Below are 8,613 nucleotides of genomic sequence, written 5' to 3' on the forward strand. Positions count from 1 at the left end.
GTCGAATTAAAAGAAACTGCTACCAAATAATTTTACAGATCGAATTATGAAGGACATTTCGAAAAATCTTAGAGATGTGTCTGTGATAAGTCAACATTAAAATCCAATTAAATAATTGTACAGGTAGAATTATTTCGAATATTATTATAGAGACATGTTTGTTATGTCAAGATGGCTTCACGGGCATGCTTGATTGGTAACATAGGGTGAGTACAGAAAGGATAGAATTAACAGAAAAAGGGTGGTAAGATTCAAATATTAACTGGTTGCGTGGAAAACGGTGACTCTCCTCCAAACTTTTGCATAAGAAATAGTGGCCTTCCTCTAAATTCTTGACCCTGCCGTCTTGATTTTAATGCCAGTACATATATAACAGTGATATTATTAGTTTCTTGCAATTTATAATTCAATGTTATCGGGAAAATGGTCTCCCCCCCCCCTTCCCTGGTCATAATGGACGAAAAAAAACTTTGTACAAAACAATGTACGGTACGAAGCCGAGTTCACTATTTTCGATTCATAGTTTTGGCATTGCTAGCCAGGGAATATATAGATGTAGAAAACATCTGAAGCCAAACTACGTGACATTTGGATATATTATTAGTATTTATCCGGGGAATAATTCAATTCTCTGTATTGAAAATGATTTGATTTAATTTTATCTGAAGATTACAATTTTACGTCACAGTGACACAGCAATAAGCTTAAGCCATAATAAAGCCAAAAAATTAATTGTGCTGTTCCGATAACATGGTTTTCAAAATAGGGAAGGTAGGTCGGCAGAATTTTTCCCCACAGGGCGGTCAAACACTGGCGACATTTCAAGAAAAATGTATTACACATATAAAAGGAAAAAAAAACATAAAAGACATCCTCGTTCTAAAGCAAAAATCAAATGCCAAGAAACGAACGCATGATTTTACGTGTTTTTTTTTTTCGTTTTTTTTTACTTCCGTGTTTACGTGGCTCTAAAAAGTCTATGGTCGGCCGGTAAAAAATTGGCTAGGTCGGGTTATCGGAACAGCACATTTTTGTTCGGCTAGTCGGGTCAAAAGGATGGCGACCAGCGCGGGCTCTCAGTTCGTAGGGAAATCGGATCGTTCATTTTGACATCAACCGCAACGAAAACATTCAAAAATTATAAAGATGCCATTTCGATAGAGCTGATATTGAACTACCTACCCATCATGTCAAGGCGCTTCAGTAATTAGGATCTGACGCTCTCAATTATTTTGGTTGAGCACAAATTTCTTCCACAACATAATCGGGAACTTTCAGGCGGGATAACCATTTTGTGAGATATCTTGCTGATAAAAATACTCTCGCGCCAACTTTACAATGTACGCATTTTCTTTTTGTATATCTAAGCTTATGTTGACGACGAATTTCGCCGTAACCCATCATGTCAGGGCACTTCAGCAATTTTGCTCACATCATATTTATCTTGATCAGTGTGCGAAACTCACGCAAACTCTCTATTGACCAAGCGGGCTAGCAATTTTAAGAAATCATCGGCCCTGAAAGAAATAAACTGGTCCGATCCTCTGGTCAAATCCAAATATAATTCACATTTTTGGTACCCTCGCTCAGTATAGGGGCTTAGAACATTGAATTAAAAAATAATAAGATCCATTCTCAGGACTCGTTTCATTGACAACGAAAGATGTAAGTCCAATAAACGTTATCGGGACCATAGGTGTGCGTGGGTGGGTGCAGCGTTGCTTGGAGAGTCCGAACCTCGGGGCTGACTCTGATGACTGGGGTAAACACCAGTACCCAGGTTCGGCCTCCGGCCTCACACTTTAGATCAACTATCCAAGCAACGCTGAGCACTGCACGCACCTAGGGACCTAACTGTGATCGGTACTCCGAGGATCGATAGCCGTTCACTTCACGTGCATGAAAATTCCAGAAATCCGTATATCGAGTCCTACTCTACACGCGTACTGTACATGACATTGGATATAATACATTTTGTCTCAGAATTTTATAACTTCAATAGCCTATGAAAGCTGATGACACGCGAAGGGAAGTAGCCTACGGTTTATTTTACGACGGAAGAACTATGCGTAAGCATCTACGCCCCACCGGCACCGGGGCTTGTCACGGCCCTGCTGAACACCTGAGCTCAGCAGCCTGAGGTCACCAGGTCAGTAAACTTGTGATAAATTGCCAAGTGTGGCTCGCAGACAACGAAATCTTCAAGCTCGTCCGTCTGCAAATCTATACATTTCCGCGCGCACACCACTTCACTACACCAAAATCTGCATATTCAAATTTGAAGACCGTTGAATTTGAAGATAATATTCAGTAGCATATCAGGATATTCAAGCATATGCGAGAAATACGGCTTTCATGGACATGCGTCAGAATATCTTTGATATGTAGAAGAAGTTGAACCACGATATGACCCTAGAATTCAAAGATGAATACGTGGACGCATACGTAAAGAATTCCCATGTGAAATATGTGTAGAATATCATGAGAATGTGAATAACAATATGTTTGTATGAATACTACTGAATACGTTCGGAGGTATCGATGGTGCGAATATGTATGAATGTTATCTGCTTATCATGCACAATATTCCCCGACATAAAGACAGGAGACACAATGAATTCAACGATATTTAAATTATTTATTGCTAACAAAAGAGGTATTACATCGATTTTTGTAGGGTGATAAATCAAACAACACAGTTGTGTAACACACTCCAAGTCTAAAACTAATTCATTGTAATGACATCATTATCGGCGAGAGGTAAATACGGTAAAATATAATATTCTCATTCTCACATTTGTCAAATTCATTTCTCTTCTCTACATTATTCCATTTGTTTATCGTATCCAGGTCTATCTCAACTTTTAAAAAAATATATTGTGTGTTTTCGCTAACATACGCTAAGGAAATGTGGTAGGTCGGTTGGGAACTTTTTATTTTGTTTTATTTTTTTGATTTTTTTATTTTGATGTGGCCATCACAAAACTGCAACATTTCGCAGAGTCATGCGTGATTTTTGAAAATACCAAAAAGATTTAGGGTCGGAGGGTTTTACAAAGAGTACACGTACGTTCGGTTACCGGAAACACACATATATTTTTAACTTTGTCCTGTAACTTTTATATTATCGTCCAACTTTACATTTTCGAAACTTCGGTAGCCTCATTATCATGTCAATAACAAGGCGCTTACTTCCTTCATATCTTTATGTACATATATGTCACAGCTCTCACACAATACAAACTGTTAAAAGGATAATGCAAAACTTACATCACAAATAAAGTGTTGCTCAAGAGTAATGTCGTTTCATTTGGCTTGAACAGCGACCTCTGTGTACAAACCATTCACGACTTTCTATTTTACGCAACCCTATTAGTGCAATGAAATGTCGTATAACTATTCTACTGACTTGTGCCACCTACAGCTTCATATTAAAATGAATTACCAGAAGGCCATCATTATCGCTAAACCGCCAACACGTGTATCATTTTTATTCAATTAGCGGCAGCTCAGGAATGGAATCAAGTGCTACTCTCCTTCATTGGGCACTTGACCTTCAAAGAATCTAGTCCTGAGCACTCGCACAAAATGATGACTAAATGACTAAATATTTGGACACCTGTTCCAACTTTCCCCACAGAAACTGAACAAGTTGAACCAGTTACACCTCTCTTAATCTGCCTATTCTCAACATTTATCTCGTAATACTACTATCCCATGCTTTCATTACTTTTTCCAAAGTTCTTCCCAGGTAGGTGACTTAGAAAGGGTTAGACACGATGCTGCGTGGACTTCTGTGTACATGTTCCGTTCACTACGTTACCCTCCACCACAATGGTGGGAAACATAGTGGACGAACACAAATCACCGTACACAGACTTAGGTGGCTGCAAATTTTGCCAGGACCAAAGACTACATGTACAATAAAAGAAGGACCTCGGCTACTACTCTGGCGTCTACACGTGCGCACGTCCGCTTTGCAGGGCAGGGGCTATAATAGGGCTTCGCATGGTCTTAGCCGTCCACTATTGACTCATACCGGCCGTAGGGCTAATAGCTGACCATTGCACATTGGTTGATACCGTGGTAGAAAACTACTTGAAGTAAATACAAGTAGTAACCTCTTTGGTTTTATTTTTCGGTCACACGTACGTTAGTCCATGGAGGTAAAACAAGTTGTCTTATTCCTCTGTGGTCAGTCGCTCACTACGATCATAGAGACAGGAGCGAAGTTGGTACCTCCATGCTATGTGGTCACTGTGTTTCGACTGTCGTTACACACGGCTTTGCTAGGTCTGCATTGTTTTCCCTTTTTGATGAACGTTAGTGTTGTGTTTGTAGAGAATTTTGTGAAACCAACAAATTTGTCTTGCTTTATTCGGAATTGTAGCTGTCTTACAAAGAGTAAATTACTTCACTGCCCACATGTGGGGTTATCAATCTGATGTAATAACCATTCCCCATATTTCCAATAGATTTTAAGCGTGTGCGTAAACAATAAAGTAACTCATTAATTTTATAGACGTGGTGGGTATGGCCGATTTACCACAAATCACCAGGTCTAAATCTGTGTGGGGAAAAGTTGCCATGTGTATCTGAATGACAATCGTTATAAAGTGAAATAGTCTATATCGTGGCTAACCTTTTACAATATAACGGTGGTTTCATCACTTATTTCATCGATTATCCGAAAAAATGATTCCACATACAGTAAACAGGGGGGTAATTGGAAGATTACGGTCAATAGTCCCTGGCACATACAACACAATTAAATCAGGGTCACTGATATGCCACCACCTGTGAAACCGGTTAGTATCATACACAATGTAAAATTTACTCACCGATTACTGAGGTCGATTTTTGTCTGCATAAATCCTTTCACTTCTCTAGGCTGCAGTTGTCTACGACGATCCCATAATCAGGAAGGATTTGTTAAGATAATATCCGGGAAGCGTAACACGTATTGTGTTTAGCATTGCTTCAATTTATACTAGCCATGTATCGACTAGCATAATCACACAACAGCACACGACCGTCATTTCTCATTACTAGATTTCAAAAACGTCCGGGGAAGACTGTGGTAAAGTACCACCAAATCGGTATACGCTAATCGAAATGCACGCTGCAGACATCCGGTGACGTGTGCACTCTTCAAGATATGAATGATTATTCAAATTGTTCACTGCGACCAAACTGCTCTCAATGGAAAGACCAAGGGTATGTGTTTTCAATAGTTATTTATCCCTGAGGCCTTGTTCAAGGACTCGTTCACGCAAGAGTGATATTTTCCTTGATATTTCAAACTAGAACACGAGTGGCTGAAGTGTCATAAAAGACTACTCGGTTCGACAGTTTTACAGCCACTGGCAGACCGAATCACTGACTTGCAGGCTAGCTGACAGATTATGAGAAGAGGACTAAAACAAACCCACAGAGACTGATAAGAAAAGGGATCGGGGCAAAGCATGTTAATAAAATGAGTCACTGTCAATAAAATATCAAATTATATAATTTGGTAAGGGTTTCAAGAGGAAGAAATACAAGGAAATATATGATTTTTTAAAAATGGTTGCCCTGCTCTTTCCGCTGTGACGAAACAATCCAAGATTAAAAAAAGCTAGATCGCATTTTGAAATTATACAGGTGAGTTTACAGGGTACTCTAATGGCTCTATGTCTCTGTTTGTTTGTCTGTCTGTCAGTCATACTGTCTGTCTGTCTGTCTGTCTGTCTGTCTGTCTGTCTGTCTCTCTGTCTCTCTCTCTCTCTCTCTCTCTCTCTCTCTCTCTCTCTCTCTCTCTCTCTCTCTCTCTCTCTCTCTCTCTCTCTTTGGGAAAGCTGTCGTGTGACAGTGCAGTCTCAGCGACACGAAATGAACAAAGGTGGATGACTGAGTGACTCTGGTTGCCCGTTGTCTGACCTCTCTTTAAACGCTGTGAGCCATGTAATCTAACACACCGAGTGTTAAAACATCCCATGGCAACCAACACAAAATAGGACATCGATGCGATCAACGAACAGCTCACATATCGTACACACACATGTTTCTGACTTGGTGTACCTGGTTTTATATTTCTATGCGAAAAGTACTTTAATCTATAGAAGATTGAGATTGTTCAAATTGAATATCCATACTCATCAAGCTCGATGAATTTACCTTCAAAAATTGACTTGATTAAAAAAATGCTTTCTCAGTTGGTAAATTACAGTATAAAGCTTTAAATTTGTATTTCAGATGAAAACTCAAGCAAGGGTTGATAGTCGGTTAAAGGCACAAATGTCTTAAAGGTACTGTGATTAATACAACTATTTTATTTCTCAATTGAAAGGCACATGGCCTAGGTTTACTGAAGAAACAACTTTAACTTGCTTGTAAACTTTAGGCAGTATAACGAAAGACCTCTGTTGTCCCATGTTCGAGTGAGCGTGTCTGACACTCTTGACACAGCATCTATTTGACTGATAAGCATATTACATCGTTGGAAGCCTGCTAAAAACGAAAGAATCGTCTTTGATAAGCAAGTGGCGCTTCTTTGTGCCCCTCGTCATGCACTAATTATGATGATGAATTTTTGGTGTTTGAGTATTATTACCGTTTATACATTAAGACATCGAGTTTTGGTTTGTTTACTTCAACGAACCCCAAATATGACTAATACTTTTTATTTTACCTTATTATACATACATTCAAGATTATATTCTATTTTACGAATATGTTCTACGGGTTTGTTACCATATCTCGGCACATTCAGACAAATTCGTGGTCTACTAGGTAGGGCGCCGCCACTGCTCAGAATGTGAATCAGCATAGCACATCGTAACTTCTAAACCGTGACCCTCCTCGCACGAATGACGTCATCATGTCGAGAATTCCCCTATGTTGATGTGTTAAAATATGTTCACATTGACTTTTTTTCTGGGAGAGACATACATTTTCTGGTCATATTGAAAGTCACCGATAGCCACTTATCTCACTTACCGTATTTTACGACTTTTTTGACGGCAATTTTGACCTATCTTTATAGATAGCTCTTCACTTACGATTCCCCGAAGGAAAAGCCACCACTGCGTAGGGGTTTCTTTATGTATACGATACTTTGATAGCTGCGGTACTGTTACTAGGAAAAAAAACCATTGCGTTGTGATCGTTCTTTAAAAATAATATGGACATCGCCTCTAGAATGAACATCATAAAATTTTGGCACGTTACTTTTAGCACAATGCAATCGCACTATTTAGATACTAAACGACAAATAATCCATAATTCTGGTGACGTACTTCGCGGATATAGCAGGTACCTGTACTAGGTTGGTTCCTGTTCTGTCTTTATCGATCTGCACAGGAGGCGAATCAAGACTGACCTCAGGGTCATTCATGTGTGTTGCTGAATTTTGAGAGTGAAGGAGTGCCCTTTGCAATCCGATCTTTCTGTTGTTTGCCAAACACATGAAATTCTTCATTATATAAAACGTTTGATTTGGAGCTGAATGCAATGAAGCGGCAAGATAAACCATTAACCCAGGTCATTTTGTAAATGATAGGCAGTATAAGAGAGTTGTCTGTCTGACCCAATGTTGTGTGACTCTGTCTGACCTCTTGATATTGCATCGGTAATGACTGTCAAATGAAATAGTTCACGTGACACATGGTGAAAAACGGAAGAACCACCTTCAATGAGCGTACGGCGCCGTCACTCTTAATGCCCCTTGTTATGTAAAAGTGATGACGACGAAGTAGCTGATTAGTATTCTAATAGGTAGCTATACATGATTGAAGCAAATGGGATTGTACATGTATAAACGGAGAAAAAAAATGCAAAGTTGTATCGAAAGTCATTTCATAATAAACCAACTTTTTTTGCTGTTATGCTGCATTCACAAACTTCTCGAGGGGGAAATTTCTGATGGGGAACTTCTAAAACATTACAACATGCCAGTGGGAACGAAAAAATTGCAAAGAGGGGGACTTGAAAATTTATTGAGTTCCAAATTCCTGTTCAAATGCCTCCTGGCATTTTCCTGGCGTTTTCATTTGAAGGGCGCCCTCCGGACACAAGTTGTAGGATATATTTTATTGACGGTCCAAGCAGCCAACTTGAGGCAGAATCAGTACTCGACTCCCACGAATCAGTTTTTATAAAAAGTATCCCTGTATCATGTTTTCACTCCCTTTTCAGGATGGATACCCCAGGCTTATTCCGTGTGAGTGCCACAATTGGCAGGTGCTGGAATTTGAGCTTGAGCCAACACAACATTTGAGGTTTCAACAAACCATCATTGATCCGTTGACATCTGCTCAGTTTCTAGTGAAGGCCGTAAGTGTCACGGGTAGTGTTTAATGAGTCAAGGAAGTCTGTCACATGGAGTGACGCGAACGGATAATGTATTAAATATTTAACTCACAATTAGCTCGTTTCTACCTTGCAAACACAACCCTACTTCGCGCCCACTAACAAAATGATTGTCATAGTACGCTCTCGACTTTTGTGATTTTGGCGTAGGGGGATACTGTCTCCATTTATTGAACTGAAAGAGTAGAGGTTATATCTCGTTCCTGGATATGAACACTGGCGGTGCTGTGTGTTACACAAACGTCATTTACCGATGAGAGGGTG

The sequence above is a fragment of the Ptychodera flava genome, assembly GCF_041260155.1.
Source record: "Ptychodera flava strain L36383 chromosome 23 unlocalized genomic scaffold, AS_Pfla_20210202 Scaffold_23__1_contigs__length_28996876_pilon, whole genome shotgun sequence".
Classification (NCBI taxonomy): Eukaryota; Metazoa; Hemichordata; class Enteropneusta; family Ptychoderidae; genus Ptychodera; species Ptychodera flava.